The sequence below is a fragment of the Tamandua tetradactyla genome, chromosome 1 (assembly GCF_023851605.1).
Source record: "Tamandua tetradactyla isolate mTamTet1 chromosome 1, mTamTet1.pri, whole genome shotgun sequence".
NCBI lineage: Eukaryota > Metazoa > Chordata > Mammalia > Pilosa > Myrmecophagidae > Tamandua > Tamandua tetradactyla.
This window is the reverse complement of record NC_135327.1, coordinates 205,629,183-205,643,372: the sequence shown is the minus strand read 5'-3', so window position 1 is coordinate 205,643,372 and position 14,190 is coordinate 205,629,183. Positions and strand designations below refer to the sequence as shown.

Sequence of the window (14,190 nt, the reverse complement as noted above, 5' to 3'; positions counted from 1 at the left end):
ATATGTTTATATATATGAATATGATTAAAAGGGGAAATGTTAGATTGTATATATGGTAACAGAATAAAAAAAATTTAATCCACAGACCTACACTATACAAAAAGTGAACCCAAAGTTAAACCATGGATTTTAATTAAAAGTACAATTGCATAAATGTGCTATCATCAACAGTAACAAATATTTCACATCAGTTCAAAGTGTCGGTGGTCGGGTGGTGTATGGGAATCCCGTATTTTATGTATGACTATTCTGTAAACCCACAACTTCTCTAATAAAAAGGGGGAAATATTTTTCAAAAGAAGAAGAGAAGGTTTTGGCAATTAGGCCACTAGAGCAAGTATTACAAAAGCTGCATGAATGATTGTCGGTAAGTGCATGATTTACAGTAGAATGCACAACGTATTCATCGAAGTCCAATTAATGCGCAATAGAAAGAGATAAATGCATCAAGAAAGTGGTTGATTAGTGACAATGAGTAGAAGACTCATACCCATGTAGAAAATAAAGTGGATTTATAATAGTAACATAATGCAATGATAATGTTGCTCCTATAAAATTGGTTATTTAAATATTCACAGAAGCATAAACTATTTATTATAATTCAATATGTAATACATTGCTTTTACTCCAAGATGTAGCACTGATGTGTCAGAAATAAACACAAAGCTTTTCATTTCTCTTCCTTGCAAGTGTGAAAAAAAAAATGCACCTGAGCCACAGACGGAGGTCCAGGTGAATGAGAATACTCACCACTGTTCAGAAGGGAACAAGCAGAGAAGGCAGACTTTAGTCTCTGCCTGCTTTTCCCTTACCAATTTGGAATGTTCTCCTGGAAGGTAAATACATGACTACGATTCTTTGCTGCAAGTTTGCTACCTGGATACACTACAGTGCCACTCTTTCCCCCGGTTTTTTACCAAGCCACACTTGGCTTCCTCTCCCAGGAATCTCCTCCCAGAAGCAATACATCATTTGACAATAATCAGGGGAAGAAAGAACTGAGGTCTTTAATCCAACATTGTCATCATCCCTGCTTCCTTATTTATATACAATATATATAAATTTAGAACATCCCCACATGGGCCAAAATATGCTCTTTATAACGTCGTGCTTCACCCGTAACAGAAATATGTATAAGATAGGGAAAGACTTAGAGCCTTACTGTGGATGTGTCTTTCCTTGATTAATAGATTTATCTCACTAATAGTTCAAATTGTTCCCTTGTTATATGCCCTGGGAGTTTTAACATTCTAGAACAACCACAGCATTGTAAGACCTGAGGTAAGTAGAGATATGCCTTTTTTGAATATATGAAGTGGGAAAAGGGGATTTATGAAAAGGGGAGGGAAAGGAGACTTGCATGGCACCTCAACTGCAGGAGCATTCTTCGTTCTCAGGCAAACTGGTTTTAGGAAAGAGCATATAAAAAAATAGAGGATCCAGAAATATATTCCTTAAAAGATTCTAGGGACATTGATCACTCAGAAAGACTCTGGGTTCGAGGTTCGACATGGCTTCCAATGTAACACCATTTGAAGAGGATAGCCATAATCAAGTAAGAGAAACGAAGTGGAGAAAAGGAAAAGGAAAACAAAGACATAAGTTTACTAAGGAAGAATTGAGCATCCTTAACAATAAATTTGTAGAGGATCCTTACCCTGATTTTACAACCAGAGAAGAACTGGCCAAACAAGTCCATTGCTATGTATCTGTAATTGATAACTGGTTCCAGAACAAAACAGCCCGACTACCACTTAGAGAGAGACACAGATTATTTGCTGCTAGGAAACTACATGAGCACCCTGTGCAAGATCACCCACTTCCAAGCCTCTTGGATGTCCAGGCTGAAGCCCCCAAATACAGCATTAAACAGGGCTTCTCTTGTGCCCAGCAGCGTGGAGATGGCAGCTCCTTTCTGAAGAAGGAGTGGGTTTCCTCTCAACAGGTGGATTCAGATGGCTCTGACAACCCAGGCATTGAAAAGGAACCAGGCTACGCTTTGGCTTATCAAGATGATAAAGGAAGAAGACCTCTTCCTGCCTATCCTTTATCAAGCTACAGCTCATCAATGTATGCTCAGCCTCCTATACCTTCCGTGCATTATTTTAACAAGTACAGGCCTGAGGCAGGGAGAAGCCAGGATGGCAGCCCCTTCCTTTTGAACTCTGTTCATAGTATTCATGGAGTGGGGGAGCAGCAGGAGGAGCAGAATATGGCCCATTGTTATTATTCACCATTGCAAGGACAGCAGCAGAGTCGTTGGTATCGTCATTTGCAGCAGCCTCAACAGCCTCAGAATTTTCAAGAGAAACCACTGTTCCAGGAACCACTTCTGAAGCATGTGAGGCATGGGAATCTAGGGCAGGGATGTCCCTCCATTCAGTCACAGCAGCAGAATCAGTAGCCTCAAAATAATGGACAGTCCCTATGTTCACAGCAACAGCAGGCCACGCCGCAAAGAGTAATCAGGTCACCACTGTTGCCTTTAGAGCAAGATTTTCAGCAAGGAGTTGCAGAGCATCCCAGGGCCCAAGTGCAGCAGCATTGGGTTGAGGAGTCCTCTCTGTTCCATTGGTCTGCATCTCAGGGACCAGAGAAGTAACCCCAGAAAATGAAGCCTGGGTTGAGAGAGCAATAGGCAGCTATAAGCCAAAAATCTTTTCAGCAGCCCAACGTTTAAAAAAAAAGAGCCATCTTTAAGAATGCTTTCTGAGCTATTGATCCCTTTGGCAGACTCTATATAGATCCCATCCCCTCCTCCTGGAATTCAAAGTGCCCAGAGTAAGCCTAGGCTAGAGCACAGAGTTCAAATTCAAATACTGCAAAGGCTGCAAGAGGATTTCCAAACAAAAGCAGTTGCAAAACTTGCAATTCCTGCTTGGATAGTTCCTACCTTGGTTGGTGACCTCCTCAGAAGCTAGATATCCAACAAGAAGTTCAAGAGAATCCAGGATCCCATTGCAGCAGCTTTTAGTTAGGAGGTCTCCAGGGCTGCTGCCACATAGCTCTATAATCCATGGACCAGATCAACATCTTCGGGACATGGGCCATGACCTATCAGGACAGCAACAATATCTCCTCCAGTAGCTAGCTCTACCAGGGCACTGGCTATGAGAGGCACCCCAATATCATCAGCCTTGGCCTCCACTCATCCAAAAGGCAGAGCAAGTTAACAAAGGCTACCAGAGGTTTCTTCATTAAAGGCAGGAGCTGCCAATGGAGCTGCAGCCTCAGCTGTGCACTTGAAAGAACCCAGAAGGATCCTTTGCTGGAGCAAGTGTACAGCTCCCACCATTCTGTCTTAGTTGACACCCATTGTCGGCAAATCCACAACGTTGTGACTAGTCAGCTGTGGGTGTGGGCAGGGTCAACAAATCTGAAGACACCCAGCTGAGCATCTGATTGCCCCAGGCTAACCTGATTTTTCTTATGACAGCTATTGGACATTTTTCAATTAAAGGCAGCAACTTCTACCTGTACCTCCTAGCATCCTTGAAGATAACACACTTCAAGGTCAAGAACGGCTGCCTCTGTTAAAAAGAGTAAAGTTCTCCACAATGTGAAGAGTGTTAGGCAGCGTACTCCAAATTCACATTGCTGGGCTAAACATCATAAACCCTATGATGTATGTCCTCCCATTATCTTGCACACAGTTTACATTTTAACAGAGATGGGTTACCCTACACACAAAAATATTCAAATAGTTCTTCTATTCTCAGATAAAAGATGTCCTAGCTGTCCTTCCAAGGCAATATCTTATACTCATTTAAAAAAAGATCTCTTATCAGTCCCTATTACAAGATCTGGAGGAGGTGGGATTGGTTCTTTGAAAACAGAAGTAATAGAAATTGTTAATCTGTACAGTTCTTTGAACCGCTACTTGACATTATGTGGTGAAGATGAAAACGTCCAGCAATTCTGCTGGATGAATGAAAGAAGGAAGATCTGGGATCCGAAGGGCAGTGATTAAATGACTGGACTATTGATTCACATTACCTGTCTTCAAACAGAAATTTTGTTAAAACTGGCTGTGTTCTAAAGTCAGGAGAATTTACTTTAATCCGTTTGTGCTTTGATTTCATTTTCTACTTATAGGTGATAAGAAAATCTTCCCCTCTAGCTTGATGTGAATTTTAAATAAGTTAATGTAGGCAAATTCCTTAGAACAGAGATAAGTGTAAGTGTAGCCCTCATAATTTGTGGTAGTTTTTAAATTTGTTGTTGTTTTGAATAAATGAGTTCTGAATTTTGGTAATCCATGTCTACCTCCCAGCAGTGTCAAATGGGATAATAGATAAAGTATTTTTCAAGGACTCCCCTGGTAGCAATTTTTTTAAAACTTGCTTCATAATCAAATCCCAGTCATTATTTTATGGACCCATAAGTGACCGGACTATTGATTCACATTACCTGTGTGAGCATCAGAGTCCTTTGGCGAACTTGTCACCAACAAGAGCTCATTTGAAAGTTTGAAAAGTGCCCCCATGCACGTTTTTGAAAGGTAATTTAAGGAAGGGCTCATTTTAGCTATGAAATTTTGACAAAAATATCTTGTACTGCATCAATAAATAGTTGAATTTCAAAAAAAAAAAAAAAAAGATTCTAGGCCCACATACCCTTAGAAAGTCTTGATATACACTTGGAGGCCCAATACCCCAATTTGATTACCACTGACCTAACCTAGTGGAACAGGGCTACGAGGAGAAAAGCAGCCAGCAGGCATGGAACACAAGACAGGAGAGAAAGTACTCAGTAGAGTGGGGATGAAGAGCAAAGTCAGAACTAGCAGAAAGAACAAATTTAATAATAATATAATAAGAATTGAGCTATTAAACTAATAAGAGTTGTGCTAAGAAGAACCTGTATGAATGCTGCTTATAGTGCCATATGTTGGAAACCCGGCTCCAGGGGGATCTGAGCCTGAAGGTACAAAACAAGTTAGCCCAGCTGCCAGAGTTAAGAGACGTGCACAGAGAAGCCAGTTAAGCAATCACACCGTGTTCACTTCTTCTGTCCGCAAATCCCTGTCCATTAAATCTTCCTTGGATGGACCCAGGTGCTTCCCCTAAAAATATGCGTACATTCCCTTATGCTGGTATCAGGAACAGAGACCAGCACATGCCAGGTCTTTGTAAACCATCAACTGTTAGAAGCAGTCATATTCACTCCTCTAAAACCCCCCAAAAGCAGGAAGGCACAGGCATCCCTTCTAAGCCTGTCGGTTCTCCAAACATCACACAGAACAAGTCTAGAGCAGCACCAAGTCTAAAGGTCGAACCTTCTCACTCTGCTAACCAAGCCTTCTTTCTTACATTGACAACTCCAACCTGCACATCAACCTGCATTTTACACCTGGGGAAATTGGTTAAGACTTAGGAAGCAATAATCACACAACTCTTAGTAGGGAGAATACAAAAGACTGAATTTGAACATGATTGAAATGAAGACCAAAAAAAAAAAAGAGAGAGAGAGATACACTTCCAAGATTTCAGTTTACAGAACAGCAAAATAAAACTCTGGGGAGGCAGAATGCTTAGAGAATCAAATATTCTGCTTAATTGAATTTTCAAGACAGCACAGAATCAAATGAAAAGGTTTTAAATAAAATAGTGCCTTAAGAAATAATCCATTCTACAAATATGGTTGAGGTTCTAAAAATTGCAAACAGTGGTGCGAGGTGAACTTGTGCATGTAAGTAGGGGATTCAAGGATTAATTAAATATGATCTCTACTGTCAAGGAATCTGCCAATCTAATACGAGAGACAGATAGTGCGCACAATTGACTAAGTTTAGACAGAATGAAATAAATGCTAGCCAGAAGAATGTGATGCTGTTCTGTGGGAGATAAAAGGGAGGGAGGAGTAATTAATTTTGACTTAGGGAATGAGGAAGGTTTTTACAAATAGATAGCGTTTGATGTGCAACTTCAAGTGAAGTAGGGTTTTGAAGCATTGTGATACAGACACGTCATCTCCGAGCAGGGATCCTATAGTTCATGAGGGTCTTCATTGCAGAGTGTGACAGGTGGAAGTGAGACAGAGGGCAGGACTACGACTACGTGCCCACCCCGAGATGGCTCTGAAGGTCTTTGGTATTTTTTAAAATATCGCAACTTGTGATTGTCTTCTGTCTTTTGATTATTTTGCCTCGAACTTCTGCTAAATGTAAAAAAAAGTTAAAGGAAAGTTATGTCTAAAGTTAAAGGAAAGTTATGTCTATTTGGATACAGGAAAAAAGTTGTATTCAGGTACTTCAGCCCACTGAGTTAAAAGAAAGAGAGAGCGCGAGAAACGAGAGGATGTGTGGAAGGGTACAGACACTTTCGAAGTAATTTATTCTCACTGGAGCAGTAATGCTGACAAAACTATCATTGCAAAAGGTCCATTCAGATGTTTATTCAAGAAATGTTTATAGAGCGCCAGCATCAATATTTATTTATTGTACCAAGCTGTGTTCTAAGTGTTGTGACTTTGACAGTGAATAAGATAAATTCCCTGCCTTCTTGGAGTTTATTTTCAAGTGGGCAGAAAATGGCAATAAAGAAATAAATACACAAGTCCGTAAAGTTGTGATAAATGGTGTCCAAGATAAACAGGATAATATTTAAAGAGGAGCTGGTAGGTCGAATTCAAATAAAGTGATCAGGGAAGAATTTTGTAGAGAAGTGACCTTGTATCAGTGAGTTTTTAGTGCCAGACAACAGAATCCACACTGTCTCGCTGAAGCAGGAAGCAAAAAGTTTAAAGGATATTAGAAAGCTAACAGACTGATTGGAAAGTTTGGAGGAACATTCTTCCTGGAAAAGCTCCGTGAACCATACCAGAAAGGCAGCCTATTAAGGAAGCTGCCCCCACTGATGTAACTTGGCCTTATTGTTCTCTGCGATGGTCACAAAGTGACAGCCAACCTGCCCTCCCTACCCCCAAACCAGGCTGCCTCAACCTCCGTGTCAAACAAATGGAAACTCCAAACTCAGCCACCACCTCATTATCCCACAGCTGAATCCAAGCTCTAAATGGAAAATCTTGTCACCCGGTTCACAGGAAACAGAAGCCGATTTTTTTGTTTGTATTCTACATAGGAAATGATTGCATGACAAAGACTTTGGATAGACAAGGATGATTGACATGAAAGAAGAGAAGGAGCCTGTCAGGGGAAGAGCGGATGAAAAAGCAGTTCAGGCAAAGAGTGGTAGCTGCAAAGGTCCTGAGGTGATATCAGCCTGGAACAGCCAAGGAAGAGAGAAGCAAGCCAGTCAGACAGTAGCATGGGATGAGTTGGAGAAATAACCTGGAGCTTGAGAAACTTTCGGAAGATTCAAAGCAGAAAGTAACATAATCTGATTACAATTATATTTTGTGAGATTGTTCGCAGGGGGGGCTGGGCGAGGGGGAGGGAGTCGATAGAGAGATCTAAGCAGCCGTTAGAATGGTTCAGGTAAAGAACTTGTGAATTGATTCATTTGAATTATAACGACATTTGTAATAAGGATTATTTTCTTCACAAATAAAGAACAATAAGTATTACTTCACTGACTGGGGCAAATTTCCCTTGTTACAGGATGGATCTTCATCCTGTTTAATTTCTCCTCTTTTAACATCAGAAAGCAGGGTAAGGAAATAAGTGACCAAAACGGAGATCGTGTGCATGAAAATTTCATTTTACTGCAACAGATGACTCCAATCCTTGGAACCCATTTAATGGCAATTGCTAAGTGAGGAGGAAATTACACAAAAGCATAGCCATTTAAAAATATCTGTAAATAGTCTTTTAAAAGCAGATGCTAGGTATTAAAAAATTAGAAACCTTACTGAAAACTTTTGAAAAATGTTTTAGACAGATGGATGAATGGATGGATGGATGGATGGATGGATGGATGGATGGATGGATGGATGGATGGATGGATGGATGGATGGGTGGATGGGATCCATAGACAGACAGATGGTAGTTCATTGGTAAATAGATAGATAGACAGACAGATAGATAAATAAAGATGGCTAGATGGATAGATTTCCTAAACAATAATTCTCAACCCTGGCTGCAAATGTGGATAACCTGGAGCAATTAAAAGAAAATAAAACGAATTTTGTCCCACTGCCAGAGATTCTGAGTCAAATAGTCTGTATTTTGTGAAAAGCTCCCTGGGTGATTTAATTTGCTGCCTGAGGTAGAGAAATACTGTTCTAAGCATATATGTGATATCGAAGTATATTATGTACTTAAAAAAAAAAAACATCATCACTGCTTACTTTTATTGAGTGCTTGCTATGAAGTACTTTAAACAGATTATGTAATTTGATTTTAATCCCCAATAGCAAACTCACCACTGGGGATGGGGGAGATCCTTTTCCACTGCCCTCGTGTGTCCATATAATTTCATTCCTGGCTTCACTCACTCCTGCCCCAGAGGGATTAGTCTGTTTAGTGAGTTTTGCAGAAGGAACCAAGCAGGCAGGGTTCACACCCTTCCTCTCTCCTCTTCAGATTGAATCTGCCAGCAGCAAGACTGCAGTTCAGATCTCCCTCTGCTAGGCATAAGGGCATGCTCCTGTGGCGGAGGTTGGAACTGACTAGAGCAACTTGTTACTCCAAGGATGCCTGTCTAATTCTGGGTTAGTAAAGCCTCAGGATATTACTGAAAAGTTATATTCTCCAATCAGCTTTATCAGCATGAATATAAAATTTGATTTCTATTTATCTGACTCCTGTATCTATCTTCACCCCATAATTCCAGATATTAGCAGGGGAAAAAAAAAGAATGTTATGTTTTTTGTCCCCTAAAATGCAACAGCTATTAGGTGGACACTAATATTTTAGACCCATTTGACAGAGTCAACTGAGGCAGAAAATTTTTAATTGAAGATCACATAATATTTAGCAGTGCAACGGGGACTCACACCTGGATAATGTTCTCTTAACAGTCCACCACCTCTGTGCTGTGCACTCACTGAGCAAACAGCTATTGAATGCCAGTTACACGCCAGGCACTGGGCTAGGAACTATATGGTGTGTAAAGGGTATGAAGATAGTGGTAACTTTTGCAACTTGGGGTGCAGAAGAAATCCTCTTCTGGTCACAAGACACCATTTTCATACAGTAAACTGTAAATAAGAAAACAGTGATGGTCCCCAATTTCCTTCGACTGAGGGCTTGCCTTGTTCACTTCTGAATTCCTAGCACAGACATAATTATTAACATGGTGGGAGCTCTCCTTACATGCAAAACCCAGACAGACAACTTTCCGTGTTTCCTACTTTCCAAATGCCAAAATTTCCCCCCCTAAATTTATCCCTTATTTTTCAAAGGTGAACAGTTTGGCTTAACACAAAGCATGGGAAGAACCACAAATGAAAGTCATCCTTCCAGACGGCATGGACCTGGCAGGGTCTACCCCAGCTGGGAAGGTGTTGACATTGTAGAGAAAGGTGTCTGATGCACACATGTCAACTAGAAAGAGCAAGGGAGAAACACGCAGCACAATCTGTCCCTTCCTCCTCTACTCCATGCTCCATCCTTAGGGGAGCTGATAAACAGGAACCCAGGGCAGCCTAAATGCAATTTATTTAGAAGTTTATATTGCCCTCTATAGGAGAAAAGGAGAAAGTAATTTGAGTTTCAGGTAAAATTGAGTTTGCTCTTCTTCCTGACCCTCTCCACCCAATACACAGGTTTAAAACTTTTCATTATAATTTTCTTGACCTACACAATAGTACTTGTACAATATTATACTGTTATATGGATTCAGCACTTGGGAATTTAAGCAGGAATGATAAAAGAATAGGGATTAAAAGAGAAGATGTTTTTATAGATAAAAGATACCCTTTGGCATGGTGACTACAGGTGGGGCAGTCCAGTAGTTTGGGAATTTTTTTTTCATTATAGAGCCATAAAGGCAGTAATCACAGCTTGCAGTTGAACTATCAGAATTCCAAGTTATTTCTAACGGTATCCGTGTGACTTCCCAGGGGTTGTTTTGGTTTGCAGTTTGTTGATGTGCCTGTTTTCCTCTTCTCGTAGCTCTTTCCCACAGTCCACTTAACGCGTGCTCAGGCAACACTGGATTCCCTGCCGATGACAGGGCAGCCTATTTACTCACCCTTACATTTCCCACTTCACCGCAGTTAACAGGGAAGAATTTTCTTTATACCCAAACTATACCCTTGCAGTCTTAGAAACCACAGAATCACCACTTCTTGGAGATAGACAGCTTTTGGTTTTACAGAGCAAAAAAAAATCTTCAGATTTAGAGAGATGAAATGACTTAGCCATGGCCACATGGCCCATCTTTGTTGGAGAAAGGGTTATTCTTGATTCAGAATTTCCCGCAGCTATTTCCATGTTGGGTAATGAAGGTAAAAATCTGTGAAGTGGTGATTCTCAAACTTTGTATAGTTCATTCTACTTTGTTAGGACAAAACACCCCAAAGGCCGCTTTTCCAACCAAGCTACCTCTACCACTCAGTCTCCACCAAAGAAATAAAGGACTTCTGTTGGAAGCCCTTGTCACAATTGCATTTATATGGTTGTTTGTGTGATTATTTTTTTAAATGTTTTTCCTGTTAAAGCAGTAGACTCCACGAGTACAAATGCTGTGTATTTTGTTCACCAAATGTATCCCTGTTACTAGGCCTATTAAGTTTTCAATGAATGTGTATTGAATAAGTGGATGAATGCCTAAGTTGTATATTAGAAAATCTAAGAATTGTAAGGATAGAGGAAATTTTAGAATAGGAAGGATTTTATAGAAAGAATTTCACCTACATGGTGATATTTTTAGTATTTAATTTCAATGCTTATCAAAAATAGAAAATATTTTTTAAAATAACGGTGACATCTTCCCTTGCTCAAATGTGGAGGATTCCTCTCTGGAACATGAAAATGTTTAGATTACTGTGGATGTTTAAAATAAATAAGTAACATTCCTTAGAAGAATGTTTTTACCCATGTTACTTCTTGCAGACTTGTTTGGTTTAAGAATTCTTAACACACCTCATGGTCTGAGTGAAATCTCTGAAAGTGAAGAGGATGAGTTCTTAGGAATTGGAATTCCTAACAGCTAAATGTTTGCTGCCACCATGTGGCTAATATTTCATCTTATGTGTTACAAACATTTTACGTTAACATTAGTTTACTAATTTCTTGCCTATAAATGTATAGCAAGAGAACAAGTATGTGCCTGGCTGGCACAGAGCTCCCCTTAGGAAAGGAACTGTCCAAGAACTGGAACAATCATGAAGATGCCACTTAGGATGAGGAAGATGAGACTCTTGGGACATCTAGAGGGTAAAGAAGCTGGGGGCCAAGTGCATGGAGTGTCCACATCTTACTGCAGATTTGTTATCCATGAACCCACCAGGCACTCACTGAAAATATACTGCAAGACTCCTGAGAAAGTTTCCCTTATGGTGCAGAAACTGAGGAGAGAATAAGAGCTCCTGCAGGTGGAGCCAGACTCTCTCCTGGGACTCCCCACCCACCTCCCCTGCAGAACAAAACCCTTAATCTATTGAGAAAAGGGCAACACACCCTGTGGCCCATAGGGCACTTATGAAAACCTCTATTACTGTGGCTAGGGGAGTCGGGGGATGGGATGGGGGAGAAAACAACTGAAAAAACAACCACCTTGGAACCACAGACGAGGGGCAGGAACACTTGCCAGCAGAACTTCAATGGGAAAGGGGCAGGAGCACAAAGAAGTCATGACACCCAGGATATGGTGCCTGCCACAATCAGAATGACAGAGAACTCCACCCCCCACCCTAAACCCAGAATGACAGAGAATCTCCACCTCTCACTCCACCAAAGGGCCAAATAAGCATCAAGTAACAAGTTACTTCTTAGAGGCAGCTCCTTTGTGAGGTAGGCTGAGAAGGGAAGATAAAGCTGAGGATTGAAACATTGAAAACCAAAGAATCCTCTAACAAATGAACCCCACCCTCCCACCCTAAACCCAAGATACCATTAGAAGAACATCAAACCCAGACCAAGTCCTAACTCAACCCACCCCACCCCCCAACCCAAATGGCCTAGCAAAAGGAAAGGCATGACCATTTCCAAGCAAAAAAACAACACAACTTCTCTAAGGTGTCCAACTTTCAGCAAAAAAAATTAAGAAACTTTTCAGTGGATGAAAGAAATAAGGTACTGGCCAGATGTCTTGGTGGAGATGCACCGTGGTTTCCTGTGTCAAACAGGGCGTGAATGGATCACAGCCTTCCACCATCTCCGGCATGACCGCACCTACCACAGAGGCCGTTATCACCCCGGATCAACTCAACCTTGAAGAGCTTTGCCAGATTTTTCTTCACCAACTCATGAGGAGAGAGGACATGCTGAGAAACTAATGAAACTGCACAACCAACGAGGTGGCGGAATCTTCCTCCAGGATACCAAAAAACCAGAATGAGTTGCTGGGAGAGCAGGCTGAATGCAATGAAGTGTGCATTATACCTGGAAACAAGTGTAAAAATCACTAACAGAACTGCATAAATTGGCCACTGGCCAAAACGACCCCCTTTTGCGTGACTTCATTGAGACACATGACCTGAATGAGCAGGTGAAGTCCATCAAAAACTTGGATGACTACTAACCAACTTGCGCAATTTGGGGGCTCAGGATCCTGATTTGGCAGTTTCCTCCTGACAGGAACCCTCTGGGGAACAGTGATGATGAGAGCTAAGCCTTATGCTTCTTGCCCAGAGCCTCGGAGTGACTTGCATGGTCACCACAGCAATGCATGCGTGTTGAGTTCACCTTCAGCTTTTCTATAAGTTGTATCAAAAGTCGCCAAGTTCTTTCATTTTTACCATTCCTTCCAATAAAGTAATTTGATACCAAAAATAAAAGGAGGTACCAAGAACAGGGCTGAGTGGAGGATGATGCCCTGTTCAAAAACAAAAAATTCAGCAAACTTTGCATGGAGAAACAGCTGTTTTAACGAAGTCTGCTACATACTTTTTTCTAAAACACAGAAAGTCACTAAGAGAGGACTGGAAACAGATTTGCTTAACTTCTGAGTGTCATGGCACTTTAAAATCCAGGTCCAACAATCTTTTAATTAGGAGAAATTACTTTTAGGTTAATGGAGTCATTTTTGGTAGTGATGTTTCGTCCAGTCTGTGTCTTCCTGAGCATTGTTGTGGGGTTTTGGAAGAGCTAATCAGGCTGTTAGCCAGATGCCATTTCAATCTGGAGACCGCCAAAAATTAAATTTTCAAGCTCAGCTTTTCACATTGGAAAAACTGAACATTTACACATGACAAAATGAAATGGAGAACTACAAGTTTAAACAGTGTTGGAGTCTTGATTAGACTCATCTTGTGACTCTGGTTAGGTCAGATGGAATTCCATAAATAATTCAAATTTGGAGGAGTGGATGATGGCAGAGGAGAGAGCTATGGGAGAACAGCTCTGGTTTCCAGAAATGAAATCTACTATATTAATTCATTTTTTTGATATTCTTCAGTTCTGTCTTATTAATAAAGGCTATAATACCAACTGACTCAATTGCCATTTCATTCATTTGGTCACCATTACTGTGAGTACTATATTCCAGCACAGCATATGGGGGAAATAATGATGAGCAAAAATAGACATGATTTTTGTCCTCATAGACTTTCAGTCTAGTGAATTAGATCAACAGCAAAAAAGTGATCAATCACACAAAAAAATTACACACAAAGAATAGTTTTTTTGTTTTTTTTTTTACATATGTGGTAAATGTTGAAAAGAAAATTGATTTCTGAATAACGGTGTAATGAAAAAATAAAATTAAAATATCATTGCCTACACTTGGAAGAAAATGCTGAACTGTCATTTAGGGGTAGTGTTTTAGTTTGTAAGGGGCCAGAATGTGATATACCAGAAACGGAACGGCTTTTAAAGAGGGAAGTTTACTAAGTTGCAAGTTTACAGTGCTAAGGCTGCGAAAATGTCCAAATTAAGGCACCAACTAGAGGTTGACTTCCTCAAGAAAGGCTGATGAAGTTCAGGCTTTCTCTCTCAGCCGGGAGGGCACATGGCAACGTCTGCTATCTTTCTCTCCTGTCTTCTTGTTTCATGAAGCTCCCAGAGGGTATTTTCCTTCTTCATCTCCAAAGGTCTCTGGCTGTGTGGACTCTGTTGGTTCTGGTTGCTCTAAAACTTTTTCAAAATGGTTCCGTCTTAAAAGGCTTGAGTAAGCAACCCCA

At 40.6% G+C, this 14,190-nt stretch overlaps 1 pseudogene; it reads left to right on the top strand.

Annotated features, from left to right (window-relative positions):
• The first annotated feature begins 1,510 nt into the window (after positions 1-1,510).
• On the top strand, positions 1,511-2,404 carry LOC143682496 (cytoplasmic polyadenylated homeobox-like protein 2 pseudogene; annotated as a pseudogene).
• Positions 2,405-14,190: the final 11,786 nt, after the last annotated feature.